This window comes from Pogona vitticeps, chromosome 2, assembly GCF_051106095.1.
Source record: "Pogona vitticeps strain Pit_001003342236 chromosome 2, PviZW2.1, whole genome shotgun sequence".
In the NCBI taxonomy this organism is placed as follows: domain Eukaryota; kingdom Metazoa; phylum Chordata; class Lepidosauria; order Squamata; family Agamidae; genus Pogona; species Pogona vitticeps.
This window is the reverse complement of record NC_135784.1, coordinates 27,965,078-27,986,301: the sequence shown is the minus strand read 5'-3', so window position 1 is coordinate 27,986,301 and position 21,224 is coordinate 27,965,078. Positions and strand designations below refer to the sequence as shown.

The window sequence follows — 21,224 nt, the reverse complement described above, 5'->3', positions numbered from 1 at the left end:
ATAGACAATTACAACATCAGGGGAGGCCCCACCAACATCTTGGTCCCACCATTCTCACAAGCACGTTTGGTGGGGACATGGAAGAAGGCCTTCTCTGTTGCTGCACCCAGACTTTGGAACTCCCTCCCACAAGAGGCAAGGCTCGCCTTCCTCATGCAGGCAAAGACGTTTCTCTTCAGACTGGCAGTCTTAGTGACTGGCAGTCTGAGAGGGGTTTTGTGCTCTCTTGCTATTATACCATTTTAGATATGATCCTTGTTCCTCTAATATCTGTACACTTACTGGTTTTGTCTTTTAAATCCTGCCCTTTGAATGATGCAAGTCTTTAATCAGTGGAAATCTGCCTTTGATGATGAAATCACTCTTGTTGGGCTGCCGGACTCAACTAGCAGGGTTTTGGCCTATGACAAAAACATTCCCACATGGATGGACTAGCAGCAGAAGCTAGAACAATGGTTTGGTATTATCATCACAACCTGATTGTGATTAAAATTGGATGCTGCTCCCACTTGATTGAGAAAACAGGTTTGGGATCAGGGCTGATTGACGGTCGTTGGCCAAGCCCTTTATGACCTACAAGCCCATGATCTATCGACCAGAGGAGGGTTGGCAAGTGTCAGAGTTCATGCCCATCGAAGGACTTTGGAGGACTATGCTCATTCCCCATTATTCCCTCTCCATTATATTTTTTAAACAAAAATGTGTAATTTTTCAACTTAAAAAATAATACCCTTGTGACTTCTAGTGTCCAAAGAAAAAGAAAACAATTAAAATGGGATGTGTGTGGGAACTCCATCACTGCTGAAGGAACTCAAGCGTAGAAACAAATTGCCCATTATGCCTTTCAGAGGATAAAGGGAAACTTCCTAGGCCCATGTCCCCCTCAATTTTTTTTACAAAAATTACTTATAGTGGTGTTTTGTTAGGGTGCTGGAGGGGTCAGCGTCTGGGGAGCTCCGTTTGGCCGCTGAAGTACTCATGTGATCCGGGGGCCAAATAGTGCATAACTCTAGACCAGCGGTTGATGTTAAAAAAAAAACCAAAATAAAATAAAACACACAAAACACAGAGAGAGAGAGAGAGAGGGAAGGGGGGAGGTTTGTTTTAAATGTAAGAAATAGATGGAGCTCTCACTGTTTTCAGACAGAAAGCCACTCCTGGCTATTCCAAACTGTCTTCTTGTAAAATATTTTTCGGCTAGAGAAGGCAATATGTTAATTCCATAATGGGTTAATTCCACAATGAAATCAGACAATCATTTCCAATCATACCAACATTAATAACAATTCCAGACACCGGCTTGTCTAATTCCATAAGCTTTATTTCTAAATTTCTTATACTGTATGTTCCATAAACACAGAAATATTTCAGATTCTGAAAACATCCAAAGCTTTTACATCTACATAGAAACTGTAGGCACAAACTCTTAAAGAGAAATCCCTCCTTGCAATTTGTGGAGAGATGCAGATGTGAGTGCCATAAAAATTATGACAACTAGGAGAAGTTGCAAACAAAAGTATATTCAAAATCAAAACTTAAGTTGTAGGCAGAAATTACATCAGACAAATACATTACAATAGTGTTTAGCTATTGAAGTCAGAGACAAAAACTTAAATAATATTTGAATAAAAAAAAATAAGGGAGCTTATATCCTAAAATAGGCACATTGAAAAAGCAAAGGGCAGAGAAAACATTGCTGTGAGATATTATTTAAAAGTTTAAAAAAGCATTAAAGGTTTAAATCATCTTTAGCATTTAAGCATATTGCTGGGCATGTGAAAATTTATTAAATGATCTTCTCACCCAGTCTATTTATTTTTATTTATTAGACTTCTACCCTGCCTGTCTAGACTAAAGGTCTACCATTGGCGGCAAGCCTTGTGCCAACCTTGTGCCAGTTTGCATCTAAAGAAGGAAATCATAATGATTGTTTGGAAGTTGAGTAATGGCAACTGGACTTCTTTCTTGTTAGGTTGAAACATTTCGCTACTCATCCAAGTACAGTGGTGCCTCGCTTATATATATATATATAAATATAAACCCTTTGTTATATATATTTGTTATATATATACTGCCTCCCCTGACAGATCTATCTGAAAGTGCTGGAAAATCTTCACTGAAGGGTGGAAGTGTCTCTCACAGAAAAAGGGGACAACCCTAATTCAGGACATCGATAAATATATAGTAGTAACATGGTTGAATCTTTTAAACCTGTTTCTTCTTATCCAGAGTATGAAGAAATTTTAGTAAATTCTTTTTTTAAAAAACAAAGAAAATAGGGTTGCACTCCATCCTGAGATTGAGGGTTCAATTCCCCCCTGTGCCTCCTTAACAGGGACTGAATGACCCATAGGGTTCCTTCCAGCTCTGTAGGTCTATGATGATGATGATGATGATGATGATAAACACATATGTGATTTTATTGTAAGGAATCTCTTTGACCAGGTTTGGGCCAGACAGCAATGTAGAATATATTTACATTACACAGTTAAAACAGATGTATTTCTCTGAGATACGTGCAAGGACTATGGCAGTCTCAGGAGAAAATTCCAAGCCCTTTGTTAACCTGCAGACCCCAGGATTCCATAGGATAAGAGGCATCAGAGCTAAAGGGTGCATGAACTGCTGTAATTGTGCCACATCGACACTTTCAGGGTTAAGCACCTCACAAATTCAACTCCTGATATTATGAAAACCTGGACTGACTTTTACCTCGCTGCCAGAAATCCCAGTGTTATTTATGTGAGATCAAGGCAGCACCGTAAATGTCCATCAAATAAAGGCTTTGTGAATTGTGTGTGTGTACCGTGGCAGGCCTAAATTTTGAGGCCCTGAAGCTTGAAACGATATGGGCAGCCGCCCCATCAGAACTGGCGGCAAAGTCTGGGTAACCGCTGTTACCTTCTTCAGTGCGGTTGTTCCATGACAGATGATTGCAATTGCTTTATACAATGTGGACCGACAGAGCATGGACAGATTTCCTACTCCAGTCCTCCGAAGATGCCGGCCACAGAGACTGGCGAAACGTCAGGAAGCATAAATTAATTGTCAACTCAATTGTCTACTTCTTCAGAATATGTGGGACTGTTGGGAGCAATTTTGTGAAGGTGCTGAATGGTGTTCTTTCTTTTGTTTCAAAGCTGGGCCCTTGAGAGCGTGGTTCCCAACTTTGGGTATCCGGATGTTCCTGGACTACAACTCCCAGAATCCTGGTCACCGCAGCTGGGACCCACTGTTCTAGAGGATTGTGTCTCATCATCCCCCACAATCCTGGCTATACTGTCTTGGTCCCAGAGGAGTTCCAGTCCAATATCATCATTTGGGGACCAGAGGCTGCCCAAATCCTTCATCATTTAGGATCCCAAATAAAGAGAGCGAAGTACAGGTTTCACCTTCCGGTTAGGACGGCCAGAGGAAAAGGAGGCACAGGACCCTGCACTTTCAACGGTTGCGCAAAAGAAGGCATTTCAGCCGGTGTGTCATGCGAGGCGCACCTCCCACAGTGCTTTCACCCACACCACCACTAGAGACAACGGGCAAGAGCTGCAATTGAAGTGAGACATTGACCCAGAAGGCCGAAAAGGAGAGGGTAGAGGAATCCTTGCCCCCCAAGTGGCTGCTCCCATCTTGGTGAAGCTCACCCTCCATCCACAAGTCGGCCACCAACATTTCAGGGAACCATGTCCATGTCTCTGCCCCCCCCCCAAGGCCCAATGTTACACCCGTGGCTGCCCTCAGCTCCTTCCATCTCCACCTCTCCATCTTGGCAAAGTTGACTCATACTGGGCTCCCCCATGGAGCAAACCCACTGCCTGCAGACCCACTGTGGCAGGGGGCAGGGTGAGGGGCACCAAGGACAGCAAGTAAGATGGGGCAGCCCTGCCACCTTGCCAGGGCCCCAGGAGGGAGCCAAGGGAGATGAAGACGCTGGCTTGCAGGCTCCCCCACTCGCTCCCACCTGTGCCAGCGTCGTTCTGGGTGGAAAGAGCCCCTGGCAAAGGTGAACGGGGCCCTGCAGGGGCGAGAAGCAGCAGGAGGCGACGGGGGCATATTGGGCTGGTCTCCCAGGCACCAAAATTTCCTCCTTATGGTTCTAGTGCAGGAGTCCTGTTTTCCCTTTTCATGTGGCCATCCTCCTCCCGTAAATTCTCCAAGGATGCTTGGAACTGGAATGGCTCCAAAAACAGCCCTAACCGCTCCTAATTTCATCCGTGCGTTGACCGTTTTCCCACACTGCTATGTGACACATTGCTGTGTTTTTCTGGTCATCGTACAGAACGGTGATCTCGTTCTCCCCTGAACCAGAGCGAAAGGCCAGAATGACCTCGTCACAAACGATCTGCAGCTTGCAGTCGTCCCTCACCCTACAGGAAGGCTCCTTAATTAACTCACGTTTGGCCAGGAAAAAACAAGCATTCACTTCTGTACTGTGAATTCCCAGAAAGGTCAACTGATTCTGCACTCTCTGGAGATTTGCCAGGCTGACACACTCTTCAGGTTCTCCATTACTCCATCTCAGGAAGATATCGAGTGTAGCCACTACCCCTGATAGCTGAACATTCCTTTTATCATCTAAAACACTGAATTCACAACTCTTCTTCCCATAAACAAGCCTGCATGTTTGCTTTCCATACCAAAGATGTTCTTCAGCCCATTCGCCTTCCTGTAAAGAACAGGGATTTGCAAGGAGACGTTTCAAGATTCTGTAAAAGGCGCGCTTTTGATCGCAGGACAGTTGACAGTGTTCTGCAGGTTTTCTAACAGGTTCAACCTTCTGTGCCTGAAAGTTTTCGCCCATTTCCTTGTGATTCTTGGGTGTCCTCTTTTGAGAGTTTTTCAAAGGCCTTTCCCCCCTTCTGATGTTTCACATCTGTTGGTGAGCTGACCTCAGGTACTGGAAGGCCTTTTTCCCTGGAGAAACAAAAAGGTAAAATGCCATCAATTCGCCGTTTGGCATTTTAGAGTTTTTGATGCATGGATATGAAGATTCTGGAATAAAAGCCAAAAACATTGAGGTCAGTTACCTTTCTGAGGTTTTGCTGAGCAGAAAGACCCACCAGCACGGTGAGGTGGGATCAATCTGACAGCACAAGCCCACCTGTGGCACAGAGGAGGATCTCCATGGAGAAAGTCAATGGTTCATTTGCCAATGGCCACACTTTTATAAGCAGTGTGATCTCATCTTATAGTGCTGTTGGATCTTTCTGCCCAGTGGAAATTCTGGGAGGTACCAGCTCCAGAGACTGCTAAAAATGGCCAGAGCTCCCGGAATTCACCCTTGAACACCCTAGGACCTCGATATTTGGTGGAACGCCTACTCCCACCAAGGTCTACCCGTATCACCCGCGCGAGTCAGGAGGTGAGGCTGTAAAGCCTGATGCTGAGAGAGGCCCAGAAGGAAAAGACACGAAACCAGGTCTTCTCGGCGGTGGCTCCTCGCCTCTGGAATAAACTCCCTCCGGTGATTCATGCGGCCCCTTCGCTGGGCATCTTCAAAAACCAACTAAAAACATGGATGTTTGTACAGGTCTTCCCTCCAGTTAATCCTTGATTACCTCTTATTTCTCTTTTTTGCCATCTTGAATATTTATTAATTTATAAGCTGATGTTATAATTCTTATGTATATTTGTATGTTTTTATTTATGTATCTGGAAGCCACCTAGAGTGGTCGCAAGACCAGATGGGCGCGGTATTAATTAAATAAATAAATAAATAAATAAATAAATAAATAAATAAATAAATAAATAAATAAATAAATAAATAAATAAATAAATAAATAAATAAAGTGTCGGGCTTGGAAAAGATAGGTTGCCTCAATGAGCAAACCCAAAACAGAGGGCTATGGCCAGGCATTACTACACAAGTACCATGTCAACCTCGCTGCATTTGTGAATTTATGTATGCACATGCACACAAACACCAGTGTTCTCCCCCTGTCTTGAACAACAAAAGATCTGAAGCTTCCAGTCCTGATTAGTGATCCATAAACAAACTGTAGTTTGTCCAGGTCTTGTGAGGTCCCTTCCAAAAATGGAAGGGATCTCACAGAAGCAGAAGACATCAAGAAGAGGTGGCAAGAATACACAGAGGAATTATATCAGAAAGATTTGGATATCCCGGACAACCCAGACAATGTAGTTGCTGACCTTGAGCCAGACATCCTGGAGAGCGAAGTCAAGTGGGCCTTAGAAAGCCTGGCTAACAACAAGGCCAGTGGAGGTGATGGCATTCCAGCTGAACTATTTAAAATCTTGAAAGCTGATGCTGTTAAGGTGCTACATTCAATATGCCAGCAAGTTTGGAAAACTCAGCAGTGGCCAGAGGACTGGAAAAGATCAGTCTACATCCCAATACCAAAGAAGAGAAGTGCCAAAGAATGCTCCAACTACCGCACAATTGCACTAATTTCACACACTAGCAAGGTTATGCTCAAAATCCTACAAGGTAGGCTTCAGCAATATGTGGACCGAGAACTCCCAGAAGTACAAGCTGGATTCCGAAGGGGCAGAGGAACTCGAGACCAAATTGCTAACATGCGTTGGATTATGGAGAAAGCCAGAGAGTTCCAGAAAATCATCTACTTCTGCTTCATTGACTATGCAAAAGCCTTTGACTGTGTGGACCACAGCAAACTATGGCAAGTCCTTAAAGAAATGGGAGTGCCTGACCTCCTTATCTGTCTCCTGAGAAACCTATACGTGGGACAGGAAGCAACAGTTAGAACTGGATTTGGAACAACTGATTGGTTCAAAACTGGGAAAGGAGTACGACAAGGCTGTATATTGTCCCCCGGCTTATTTAATTTATATGCAGAATACATCATGCGGAAGGCTGGACTGGAGGAATCCCAAGCCGGAATGAAGACTGCCGGAAGAAATATCGACAACCTCCGATATGCAGATGATACCACTCTGATGACAGAAAGTGAGGAGGAACTAAAGAACCTTGTAATGAGGGTGAAAGAGGAAAGTGCAAAAAACGGTCTTAAACTCAACATCAAAAAAACTAAGATCATGGCCACTGGCCCCATCACATCCTGGCAAATAGAAGGGGAAGATATGGAGGCAGTGACAGATTTTACCTTCTTGGGCTCCATAATCACTGCAGATGGAGACAGCAGCCATGAAATTAAAAGACGCCTGCTTCTTGGGAGGAAAGCGATGACAAACCTTGACAGCATCTTAAAAAGCAGAGATATCACCTTGCCAACAAAAGTCCGAATAGTCAAAGCTATGGTTTTCCCTGTAGTGATGTATGGAAGTGAGAGCTGGACCATAAAGAAGGCTGACCGCCGAAGAATTGATGCCTTTGAATTGTGGTGCTGGAGGAGGCTCTTGAGAATCCCCTGGACTGCAAGGAGAACAAACCTATCAATTCTAAAGGAAATCAACCCCGAGTGCTCATTGGAAGGACAGATCCTGAAGCTGAGGCTCCAGTACTTTGGCCATCTCATGAGAAGAGAGGACTCCCTGGAAAAGACCTTAATGTTGGGAAAGTGTGAAGGCAAGAGGAGAAGGGGACGACAGAGGATGAGATGGTTGGACAGTGTCACCGAAGCAACCAACATGAATCTGACCCAACTCCGGGAGGCAGTGGAAGATAGGAGGGCCTGGCGTGCTCTGGTCCATGGGGTCACGAAGAGTCGGACATGACTAAATGACTAAACGAACGAACGAACGAAGTTTGTCCACAATAATTATGCCTATATGCCGTCAAGCCAATTCTGATTTTTGGTCACACTTTTTCAAAGTGGGAAATACACAGATGTGGTCTACCATCACCGTCTTCTGGGGACATGCTGGGACTGAGCAGCTTGCCCAGGGCCACACAGGCTGGTTCTACTCCCAGGAGGCATAGTGGGGAATTGAACACCCAGTCTTTGGCTCTACAGTGAGATACCTAAACCACTAGCTGGCACAGATGGAAAATATGTTTGGGTGTTTCCTGTGATCAGGGTGTGTTTTTTTTTGTTATTATTTTTTGTTGTGATAAGGGAGGGCATGATCTGTCATTATGATTGATGGGTGTCGCTGACTACAAAAAAAGACTAGGAAACACCCAATCTCCTGAAAAGAACAACAACAACAAAAAACCCTGATCCCACAGCTACAAATACTCAACAGTCCCACAAACTACACCAGAACACAGACAGAGTTCTAACACCTGTCCTCTGAAGATTCTGACTACAGAGAATGGCGAAAGGTTTGGAAGCAGATGTTTCCCCATGATGTCGCTTAACAGCTGTGCCCAAGTGAAACAATACAGCTAGTGATAATCGTATAGAATAGTGCCAGACTTCCACAGCCCAAACTCTTTGTCTAGCTATGGCAAGAAAAACTCCGCTCTTCTATGCACATCCTATAGAATCTTTTTGTTAACTATTTCCTGGTCACGTATGCAGCACCCCAACCTTTGATTCCAGAATACAGAAGGTATAAAAGCCCTGCCACCATTCTTTAGCGTGGACATTTTGCCTCTTGCTTGAAGGGGGACCGTTCTGCCAGGCTCTCACTCTTTGTCTGATATATATCAAATAAACAAAAGCCTTTTGAAATCTCTCTCAAGTCAAGATTTATTGGCAATTAATTTTGGCTTGAAAAATCTAGGGGCCAGCCCGGACTCAACAATGGGAAATGACGTCTGCCAAGGCCACCAGTTCACTTCTAACCATACATCTGCATCAGTCAAACAGCAGATGCAATTTTAGTCATATTTTTGTTCAGTTTTCATGCACACCCATGTCCTCTTTTGTCCTCCTTTCTGTTGATGTGTGAAGCAAACGCCTGATGTTGCATAGTTGCTCCAGGTTCTCCGAGAGGTAGCCGGGCGGGCCTGTTTTAGCCAACATCAGGCATTCGCTTCAACAAAATGCCAACAAAAAGTGTCAGCAGGGCCCTTTAAGGCTACTCAAGAAATTTCACTGTGAGCCTCTGTGGATTAGTACAGCCCACCTCTTCAGAATGAAAAACCGGAAACAATTTCTGATCCGGTGCCTGAAGAAGTCCCCTGCTAATCCACAAATTACGATGCGAAAATGAAAGCTGCCCAGAGTAGTCAATTGACTAGATGGGTGGGGTATGTATTAATAAAATAAAATAAAATAAAATAAATAAATGCATTCATCTTAATGATGCGCCAAAACTTCTGGTTTTTATTTCAACCAAAAGATTAATCTTAACCCTCGATGTCATACAGCAGAAGGGGCATCTCTCCCTCCACCCTAGACAGCATCTTAAAAAGCAGAGACATCCCCTGGCTGACAAAGGTCCACATAGTCAAAGTTATGGTTTTTCCTGTCGTGATGTATGGAAGTGAGAACTGGACCATAAAGAAAGCAGACCGCCGTAGAATCGATGCTTTTGAATTTTGGTGCTGGAGGAGACTCTTGAGAATCCCCTGGACTGCAAGGAGAACAAACCTATCAATTCTAAAGGAAATCAACCCCGAGTGCTCATTGGAAGGACAGATCCTGAAGCTGAGGCTCCAGTACTTTGGCCATCTCATGAGAAGAGAGGACTCCCTGGAAAAGACCTTAATGTTGGGAAAGTGTGAAGGCAAGAGGAGAAGGGGACGACAGAGGATGAGATGGTTGGACAGTGTCACCGAAGCAACCAACATGAATCTGACCCAACTCCGGGAGGCAGTGGAAGATAGGAGGGCCTGGCGTGCTCTGGTCCATGGGGTCACGAAGAGTCGGACATGACTAAATGACTAAACGAACGAACGAAGTTTGTCCACAATAATTATGCCTATATGCCGTCAAGCCAATTCTGATTTTTGGTCACACTTTTTCAAAGTGGGAAATACACAGATGTGGTCTACCATCACCGTCTTCTGGGGACATGCTGGGACTGAGCAGCTTGCCCAGGGCCACACAGGCTGGTTCTACTCCCAGGAGGCATAGTGGGGAATTGAACACCCAGTCTTTGGCTCTACAGTGAGATACCTAAACCACTAGCCGGCACAGATGGAAAATGTGTTTGGGTGTTTCCTGTGATCAGGGTGTGTTTTTTTTTTGTTATTATTTTTTGTTGTGATAAGGGAGGGCATGATCTGTCATTATGATTGATGGGTGTCGCTGACTACAAAAAAAGACTAGGAAACACCCAATCTCCTGAAAAGAACAACAACAAAAAACCCTGATCCCACAGCTACAAATACTCAACAGTCCCACAAACTACACCAGAACACAGACAGAGTTCTAACACCTGTCCTCTGAAGATTCTGACTACAGAGAATGGCGAAAGGTTTGGAAGCAGATGTTTCCCCATGATGTCGCTTAACAACTGTGCCCAAGTGAAACAATACAGCTAGTGATAATCGTATAGAATAGTGCCAGACTTCCACAGCCCAAACTCTTTGTCTAGCTATGGCAAGAAAAACTCCGCTCTTCTATGCACATCCTATAGAATCTTTTTGTTAACTATTTCCTGGTCACGTATGCAGCACCCCAACCTTTGATTCCAGAATACAGAAGGTATAAAAGCCCTGCCACCATTCTTTAGCGTGGACATTTTGCCTCTTGCTTGAAGGGGGACCGTTCTGCCAGGCTCTCACTCTTTGTCTGATATATATCAAATAAACAAAAGCCTTTTGAAATCTCTCTCAAGTCAAGATTTATTGGCAATTAATTTTGGCTTGAAAAATCTAGGGGCCAGCCCGGACTCAACAATGGGAAATGACGTCTGCCAAGGCCACCAGTTCACTTCTAACCATACATCTGCATCAGTCAAACAGCAGATGCAATTTTAGTCATATTTTTGTTCAGTTTTCATGCACACCCATGTCCTCTTTTGTCCTCCTTTCTGTTGATGTGTGAAGCAAACGCCTGATGTTGCATAGTTGCTCCAGGTTCTCCGAGAGGTAGCCGGGCGGGCCTGTTTTAGCCAACATCAGGCATTCGCTTCAACAAAATGCCAACAAAAAGTGTCAGCAGGGCCCTTTAAGGCTACTCAAGAAATTTCACTGTGAGCCTCTGTGGATTAGTACAGCCCACCTCTTCAGAATGAAAAACCGGAAACAATTTCTGATCCGGTGCCTGAAGAAGTCCCCTGCTAATCCACAAATTACGATGCGAAAATGAAAGCTGCCCAGAGTAGTCAATAGACTAGATGGGAGGGGTATCTATAAATAAAATAAAATAAAATAAAATAAAATAAATAAATGCATTCATCTTAATGATGCGCCAAAACTTCTGGTTTTTATTTCAACCAAAATATTAATCTTAACCCTACATGTCATACAGCAGAAGGGGCATCTCTCCCTCCACCCTAGACAGCATCTTAAAAAGCAGAGACATCCCCTGGCTGACAAAAGTCCACATAGTCAAAGCTATGATTTTTCCAGTAGCGATGTATGGAAGTGAGAGCTGGACCATAAAGAAGGCTGACCGCCGTAGAATTGATGCTTTTGAATTGTGGTGCTGGAGGAGACTCTTGAGAGTCCCCTGGACTGCAAGGAGATCAAATCTATCAATTCTGAAGGAAATCAACCCCCGAGTGCCCACTGGAAGGACAGATCCTGAAGCTGAGGCTCCAATCCTTTGGCCATCTCATGAGAAGAGAAGACTCCCTGGAAAAGACCCTGATGTTGGGAAAGAGGGAAGGCAAGAGGAGAAGGGGATGACAGAGGACGAGATGGTTGGACAGTGTCACCGAAGCGACCAACGTGAATCTGGCCCAACTCCGGGAGGCAGTGGAAGGCAGGAGGGCCTGGCGTGCTCTGGTCCATGGGGTCACGAAGAGTCGGACACGACTAAACGACAACAACAAAAGCGGAGAAGGAGAGCAGGCTGTGCCTATACGATGGGAAACTCAGGAAAGCAGGCTTCGCTATCCTGTTCCAGGCTCAGCTAAAGGCAAATGCCTTTTTCCAATGCCTTTCTTGGGAGGGTGCGGAGCTGGGCGGCTCTTTTTCACGGTTCCCTAAGGATCACACTCGTCTTTCGCTTGTCTAGCGAGATGCGCCTTAGTTTTCTTTCAAGAAAATAATTTCACGGTCTATAAATTAACATACAGATGTTTAGGGTCCTCTTTTGAAGAAACCTGATGCCTTACTTTTAACAGGCACTGGGTCCAGGTCTAGGAACAAGCCATGGGCAAAATCGGAGCAACACATTGCCCAACTCCCTGCTTTTAAGAGCGGCCCTCCAGGCGCCCTGACCGCCGGCAAAAGGGTCTATAAGAGGCCTGGGCGGATCCCTTTTGAACGGAAGGGGGATTCTCGAAAATCAGGCAGGGACACCTTGTAAAAAAAAAGCCACATTTAACTGGTAAGAATTTTTTACCATATGTTTTCTCGTCGGAAGGAGACCTCAATCCACGTCGCTCTCCAGCACGTTGGGACCAATTCGGTCTCTACCCGGCCTCCACAAAGGTTTCCTCCCCGTAGTCTCTCCTCCGCTTCCCCGAGGGCGGATCCTAACATTTTAAGTTTCGGTTTTCCCCGAAATGATGCTTCCGAGCGGAATCCTCCCCGGCGCCTCCTTGCACCTGCGCCCATCGGACACTAGGGGGAGCTCCGGGTAGGAAAAACAAAGCCGGGAGGGGGAAAAAATCAGGAAGCGAGAGAAGAGGGGCGGTCCAGTTTCTTCATAAAGACTGGATGTCATCAGGCCAGAGAAGAGAAACATCTGAAAACCCCTGTTAAGGAGGACAAGAGTGCCAATGAGCATGTGCAAAAGGCCCTGATCCTGTCGAGATAGGTTACAGCAGAGGTCCCCAACCCCAGGTTAAAGAAGATCTGCTTCTGTTTTTTTTTTTAATTCATGTTGCTCTAAGAGTAGGGTCTTCTTGACCATTTCTTCTAGCTGCACAGAGAGAACAGTGTACGCTGACTGTCCTTCATGGAATAGTACACACATAGCAAATTCATATTGCCTGAATAATATGCAAAGGAATGAGTCCAGTTTTAGTGGCAAATGATAGCAGCTGTTTGCATGTGATGTGCTGTCATTTCCAAGATATGTCCTCTTTGTCAATTAATGATTATCCTGTCACAACTCTGTTCAAGTTTTCCAATATCAAGGCTCTAGGTTTTTTTTTTTAATTTTTAAAAAAGTATTCATCACTTCCTTAATTTTTTTAAAAAATTACTTCATCCTTTGCAAACCTTTTCCTTTCCAGAACAGTGATGACAATTTAGGTGCAGCCATATCTTACCTCAAAATAATTATCCTGAAATGGGGTGGGATTTTGTTTTGCAGCAAACCCATGTTGCAGCTGTTTTCAGAGAAGGTTCCCTGCTCTGTTTCAGTAAAATCAGAACCCCAAATAAAATCGGAAGTCTTAGGGCCTCTTTAACACAGACACATTTATTTCAGTGGGAGCTTTTCTGGACTACGATCTATGGGAAAGTATGAAAAAGTGGGCTGTGGCCCATGAGAGGTCACAGTGAAATTCATGATTTACTCTGAAAAGAGCCACAATTTTTTTTCTGCTACACATACGTTGGCAAGTTTCTCAAGCCAACACCTTCTGACTTTTAAACTTCTTCTTTGCTCCACCAAGTTCCTTCCATAAGATCTTTCTTCCAAAAGTTTAGAGAGTGGTGATGGCTGTGAAGACAAGGAAGGTTTGAGACTGAATTCTGGGAATGTCCACACACACACACCCCAGGAGAGATGAAAAGGAGTACATGGGAAATGAAATGTTTCTCACTTGCTTTCCCCCGGTTGCTGCTACTACACTTGTTAGTTTTAATGTTAGGGTGGTGGGAGTGGTGATGATCATGATGATTCAAAAATGCCAGGCATACTCAACATGATAAAAACATGGAATGGTATTATAGAACAGATACAAGTTTTAACCAAAAACCTAAGTATATGTTAAATATCGGTGCAGTATGTATGCTGTTCCTAATATTGCCGTTTATTGTAGCTCTGACGGTTTAATTTCTGAGATCTGCAACTGCTTATACTACTGTGTGAAATTTCTCACTATTGTTTCCAAAGCCCCAATGACTATGGGGACCAATAAAGTGTGTTTCTTCCAGAGGTGAGGTTTCGATGGCCAGGTCTCTGTATTTTTTTTACTTTTTCCAATTATTTATTTTCAACTCTGGCATCCCCTGGAATTGCAATGTCAATGATCCAGACATTTCTTCATTCTATTACTACTATGTCTGGTGTGCTATGTTCAAGGGGTCTGTCCGTTTGGGTCCGGAAATCCCACAAGATCTTGACTTCCTCATTTTCTGACACTTTCTCTACCTGATGTCCCCATGGGTTTTTGGAGGCTGGCAAGTTATATTTTTTGCTTAATGACCAGTGCACTAACTTTGCCACTCTATCATGCCTAACATTGTAATCTCTTTGTGCAATCTTTGGACATTCACAGATGAGGTGCGACCATTCCATCCTTTTTTGGCAGAGTCGACATTTGCTGTTAGCACTAATTCCTTGGATCTTAGCTTTCATCACATTGGTTTGGAGTGCTTGTTCTTGTGCAGCAAAAATCAAAGCAAAGTGTGCTGCTTATATACCGCCCCATAGTGCTTCGAGTTTACAAGCGAGCGGTTTACAAGTTAATTATGCAGGCTACACATTGCCCCCTAGAGAGCTGGGCATTCATTTTACTAACCTCAGAAGAATAGAAGGCTGAGTCAACCTTGAGCCAGCTACCTGGGATTGAGCCCCAGGTCAAGAACACAGTTTTGGCTGCAGTGTAGCAGTTTAACCACTGCACCTTGAGGCTCTTCAGTTTCTTTCTAAGGGTCTCCAGTTTTAGCCATGCCCACGTTGAATTATGATCATGCTTTCTATCAATATTTCTCAGGTGTTGTCAATGTAGTGGTTTATTTTTCCAGCTGTTTAATTTATTTTCAAATTGTGGTTTCTTATATTGAGCCTTTGTTTCTATTGTTTTCAAAATATTTCCCATTTTCACTGCCTTAAGTAATTTTTCTTTGCTTGTACTGATATATAATCATTTAGGCTTCTTTTTTACTCCTCTACTAATTTTTTTGTTGTTTACTTTTTTACTTAGACAATGCTGAAGGTTGCTCTCACAAGACAAGCAGTCTTTTGCTTTTACCTTATTCTTCTAGCCAGGAAGAGGTGGCAAACCCAAGTCTAATTTTCTACAGTCTTAGAAAAATCTTCTGCAAGACTGCTGAGGCTGTTCTCTCTCTTGTGGTTTGCCTTTCAAGCTTCCTCTCAACATCACCCTTTTCCCAGTAGATGATCTAAGAGCTAAACTGGGAAACATAAAACAAAACAAAGGCAATAACAAAGGACATTGAGGCATTTTAAAAACTTACTGCTATAATTTAATGTAAGCTTTCATGGAACATCACCCACTTCTTCAGGCATATAAGTATACTACAGAGACTACATGGCAAACATTCACAAAGAAGCAGTAGTGTTTGGTCGCCACCTTTTTCTCAGGTGCTCATGACCTTTCATACCTATTTGATAGAGAGTTACAATGACCGGAGAAGCCTATCTCTCGGTCCTACGACCCTCACAGGAGCGCTTGGTGGAGATATGGGGGAGGGTCTTCTCTGTTGCTGCTTCCAGACTTTGGAACTCCCTCCCACAGGAGGCCAGGCAGGCCCCCTCTTTGCTGTCCTTCCTCAAACAGGCAAAGACTTTTCTATTTTTTCCTTAGTGACTGGCAGTTTGAGAGGGGTTTTGTGCTCTCTTGGTTTTAAACGTGTTTTTAGTCTTGACTATTTGCCATTTTAAATATGACCCTTCTTTAATTATTTTTTAATATTTACTGTTTCTAGCTTTTAAATACTGTATTGTCTTTTAACAATGAAAACTGCCTTAGTCTTTTCAAGGAGAGATGCAGTATAGAAGTAATTTAAACAAACAAACATGGTCTTCTCCATGCATAAAAATCTCATTTCAGTTCATTTTGTACACTTTAACAATAGACATAATTCACTTATTTATGTGATGTTTAAAAAGGTCTGTGTGCAGAAGAAAAGTGAAGCTGATACATTTTTTCTTTCTCTACGTCTTCTGTTCTGAGAGAGTAACTATTTGTCTATAATATAATCCAGAGGTCCTACTTCAAAAGGCATAAGAGGATGTCGGTGCCAGTGAATTCTTTGCTGCTTTTGATGGGCAAATCTGGACACACACATAGACTAGTGTGCCAGGGGAGTGAGCTTTTCTGCTCCTGTGGGAGAGATCCATTTATTTTGAGGTGCATGTGGAATTGATTCCAGGTGTGTGCACACCCCTGCTGCTTTAAAAAAAATTTGACTATCTGATACAGCGCTATATCAGATAGCAGGAATTACAAAATATTAAAGCATTGTGCTTGTCTCCTCCCCCAACCACATGATCACCTCCATCAGCAGAATCACTCACACCCCCTCCCTGACCATTTGCCTGATCACCCATCTGATTCTTGCCACCAGCCAGTTTGCCCCCGCACTGCGAGCCTCTTTCTCCCAATCACCAGTTTCCACCCATAACTTACTTTTCTTTTTTCTTCTTTTGATGGGCAGTGGGGTCAGCATATGTGAATGGACACACCAGCTCAAAACTCCAAACGTTTGTCAGTTTATTCAGGCAGTGGAGATCTGCCCATAGTTAAGACATTGGGCCCCATGAAAGAGTATATGAACACTTATTCAAAATATAAGCCTGGCTTCCCCGAGACAATCCATCTCAACACGTCTGAGTCACGAGTGAAATTTCCACCATGGTGCCCTTTGTCACAACCCTAATCTGTCTCAATACAACACTGTGGAACTTTTCCTAACTGTTGTTTTTGCCTGTTCAAAAGGTGGGAAATTTCCACAAGGAACTGCATCTACCGTAATTCTTTGTTTAAGTACAAGGAAGAGCAGATACAAAAATACACAAGGGAGTTAGGTTTGTTTTAAATATAGTGGCCAAAATCCTGTTGCAAAGCTCTGTCTGAACAATGGGAAATATTCTGCTTTCATATCTTAAGATATACGTGAATCACACATAATGAGACAAAGCTGTGCACACCTGAAAATTGAACAAGGAAGTCTTTAATCTGTGCAAATCTGATTATGACGATGACATCAATCTTGTTGGGCGGGCAGATAAACCCAGCTGGGTTTTGGCCTATGACAAAAACATTCCCAAAGGGATGGACTAGCAATAGAAGCTGGAGCAATGGTTTGGTAGAATCAGCACAATCTGATAGTGTTGGATGTTTAAAATTGGATGCTGCTCACAGTTCAGAAGACAGTTTTGGGGGCTGGGTGGGTTGGTTGGTTGGACCAAGCACTTTATAACCTAGAAGCCCAAAATCTATCAACTAGAGCAGGGTTGGTAATCTTCTGAGGCCCACGTACCCATCCATGGACTTTGAAAGACGATGCCCATTCCCACAAAAAAATTATTTTACAAACATTGGGGGGGAGTAAATCTAAAAGTCACCCTTGTGACACTTCTAATGTCCAAAGGAAAAAACACACAATTAAAATGAGGGTGGGTGGGGGACTCCAGCACTGCTGAAGGCCCTCAGAACTGGAAAATAAATTGCCCACCAACCTTTCCAGGGAGTAAAAGCTGTGGGGATGGCTGACCTAGAGATAAAAGGCAAATTGGAAAACTCAAAGGAGGAGAAACGCTGGCAAGACACAGAAGAAGATTCACAGAAGAAGAGGGGAGTCTGTGCTGAGCCATTGGGGCAAAGAGGGCTGGCTGGAACACCCGAAGGGACGGCCAGGATAATGAGGAGATGGAGCAAAGGCGTCAAGAGACAAGGCATTTTGAAAGCTAGAGAAACATCAGGTACTGCTAGGGACAAAGCAGGCAAGCGGCCGGTCCCCTGCCCACCTGCCTTGAGCCCTGATTCTCTGGCTCCCACATTCAGCCTTATCCCTGCCTCCATGCCCTGCATCCAGTCATCTCCACAAGCAGTTTTTGCCGTGTCTCTCGTTGTGCCACCCAGGAGGGACCAGGGACTATGGGGCGCGACCCCAGAAGGTTAGTATCCTTCCTGCCTCCAACACCCCGGCAGTTTTCCTTAAGAGACAATCTGATCAAGCTGGAGTTACTAATTCTGGGAGTGAAGTAACTTCCTGGTGCCCATTAAACTCTCTTGCCATTGGATCAGGGCCTGTGGCTCCTTGTAGGAGCTGGACCTGGGTTGTCTGCTACCTGTCCAGCGGGGCCTGAGTCCACAAGGACTTGACAGAGCCTGGCTCTGACAAGAACTTTGTTGTCCCTGAGGCCCCCCCCCCATCCAAGGGGCCCAGTCCTGCTAAGGACATGTCAGTTAGCAGCCAAGGAGGGCCTGGGTCTGTAAAGGGCTGCCTGTTGGGGCTTGGATCTGCCAAAGCCTGGGCCGGGCTGGGCCTAATCCTGCAAAAAGATTTGGTACCAAATTGTTTTTCTCCCTTTCCCCCTGTGAATAAAACTGCTTCTTCTGCAAAGACTCACCCCTTCATTATGGAGGAGGCAGTGTAAGCCACTCCTCAGTGCAAAACAACAACAACAACAACAAAAACAACACACAACAACCCTCAAACACCAAGATTCAAAGTACTGTATTCAGAATCCAGAGGTTTGCTGTCCTGGGCATGCCTCATCCACCTCAAAAGCATCATTAGGGTCACTATAAATTGGTTCTGACTTAAAAACACATAATACAAATAATTATTGCATCTACTGTAACTCGCAGGGCTTGTGACTCAGAATCTGGCAATCTATAGCATGAATCATCTGTTAAACCAAAGTCTTGGAAGATCAGAGTCCTGGAAGATCGGAATGCTGTACTTTCACGGAACGTAAGCTACAGGGCCTGAAAACCGCACCTTCATATTTACACACTGTAACATAAACACATTCAACGATCAGGAATGTTATTGTAGAGCAGTGGTTCCTAAAGTCCCCAGGTGTTTTTGGACTAAAATTCCCAGAGCTTTTCATCACTAGCTGCGCTGGCTGGAGTTTCTGGGAGTTGTAGGCCAAGAACATCTGGGAACCCAAAGCTGAGAATCACTGCTGTAGAATGATCTTGCTTAGTTGGAGAGCTGGGTTATTGTTTTGCAATGACTTTAGTGAGCCTCAATTTTAAAAGCACTTTCATTTTCAAGGCTACTATTTCTACAACTCCCTTTCAATTTAGATCGTAGGACCTACATATCTATTAGGGTTTGGTTCCAAGCCCCCAGGGATACTGAAAACTGTGGATAATAGCAAACTCTATATAGCACAGTAAAACAAAACACCCAATTATTTCACATGCATTATTACAACTGGCCACTAGAGGGTGACAGAGACTGTGCTATGTTGTGCTGGTTCTGGTAACACAAATGGAAACAGGTTTTTATGGATTTTTTTCTTTTTGATATTATGGGGAAAAAATCAGACTGTGGATAAGTGAATCAGTGAATACTGATCCTGTGGGTACATTTCACATCTTGACACATGGAAGTCCAGCCATGGGCCCTGAAGTTTGATCATAGCCATCCTATTTGATCATAGCCTTACAGGTTAGGAAAGACTGAAATTCTTTTCTTGTTCTTTTCTCGTTTCCCGACAGAGGCTGAGGAAATGTAGAAAAGGAGTTGCTTTGGCTTTGGAAAAAAGTGTTCAAACAAGATGAAATGGGGATATTTGTAATTTACACCCAGACAACGTTGGGTCTTCTGCCTGGCAGATTCAAGGAGCAGAAGGTCCAGAAAGTAACTTTTCTGAGGAAGAGAGAGCATTGTAGCTTAGCTCCTCCAAAAAAGGCTAATCTCAGTTGATTCTTTTCAAAGGCCCCAGAGACACATTGCCACCTCCTTCCCTTCTATGAGCCCTCAAACAAGGCAGGTAACAAGAGAAGAATGTGTTTGTTTTACAACTCAGGTGTGTGAAATAAAAACAGCTCACAGAGGAGTGTTGCCTCACCTGGACAAGGAAGAAGGGGGAAAGAAAAGGCAGTTTCTTTTTTTCTCTCAGACTACAAAGGTGGATCCATGCATAAACTCGGACGATGCAACAACAGCCAGGAGCTTCTGCCATCAGAAGAGGCACAAAGCACTTCACTCCCGGTATGGGTGAGAATCTTGTTTTGATTCATTTTTGAAAAGTACTGTATGGGGTAGGAAGAACTTGAGATTATTATTGTTTTAAAACTGAATGCAACCAAGGAAACAAACACTCTGAAAGATGTCACCATCTGGAGCCAGGACATATGAGAGCATTTAATTCTGAAAGTATGAATTTGAATCCCGGTGTGAAACACCATGTTGATGTGGAATTTCGGTTTCCATTTTTTTTTCTCATGTGCTCCTCAAATTTCATACCTAGTTGATAGACAATTACAACATCAGGGGAGGCCCCACCAACATCTTGGTCCCACCATTCTCACAAGCACGTTTGGTGGGGACATGGAAGAAGGCCTTCTCTGTTGCTGCACCTAGACTTTGGAACTCCCTCCCACAAGAGGCAAGGCTCGCCTTCCTCATGCAGGCAAAGACGTTTCTCTTCAGACAGGTTTTTCCTTAGTGACTGGCAGTCTGAGAGGGGTTTTGTGCTCTCTTGCTATTAAATGGATTTTTATTCTTGACTATTTACCATTTTAGATATGATCCTTGTTCCTCTAATATTTGTACACTTACTGGTTTTGTCTTTTAAATCTTGCCCTTTGAATGGTGCAAGCTGGTTTGGGTCCTTTAAGGAGAAAGGATAGGTACAAATATTTTAAACAAACAAACAAGGGTCTTTTCCATACTGAAATTCACGGTCAAATTTGATCAGGGTGGCGGCAAGAAAATCTCATCTCAATTCTTTTTTGTATACTTTTTCAATAGACATAATTCACTTATTTGTGTGATGTTTAAAAAGGTTCTGAGTGCAGAAGAAAGGTGAAGCTGACCCATTTTCTGTTTCTCTACCTCTTCTGTTCTGGGAGGGTAACTATTGGCTGTGCCTATAATATAATCCAGAGGTCCTGCTTCAAAGAGCACGAGAGCACGTCGGTGCCAATGAATTCTTTGCTGCTTTTGATGGGCAAACATGGATATATGTGAAGGTCAACTGGGATTATGGAACATCATCACCACATTCAAGATTTACCAATCCTTGCCAATTCCTTCATAACTGGGGTGGGGGGGGGAAATTAAAAGTCTAACATATTGGCATCTGGAAGTATTTTTTGGAGATACTGTAGTTAAGACATTGAGCCCCATGAAACGCAAGGGAAGTAGGTTTGCTTTAAGTATGGTGGCCATTACTTGAGTGATGGAAAAGACGTCCACTTTTGTATCAGGGTATGCATGTGTTACATACAGC

General features: G+C 43.8%; 1 long non-coding RNA gene across 1 annotated transcript; it reads right to left on the bottom strand.

The window, feature by feature from the left end:
- Nucleotides 1-1,300: 1,300 nt before the first annotated feature.
- Nucleotides 1,301-12,536, bottom strand: LOC140704293 (uncharacterized). Its single transcript, XR_013542706.1, has 2 exons — nucleotides 12,288-12,536; nucleotides 1,301-4,911 (listed from the first exon to the last, which is right to left on the bottom strand). It is a non-coding gene; the product is annotated as an uncharacterized LOC140704293 (long non-coding RNA).
- Nucleotides 12,537-21,224: the final 8,688 nt, after the last annotated feature.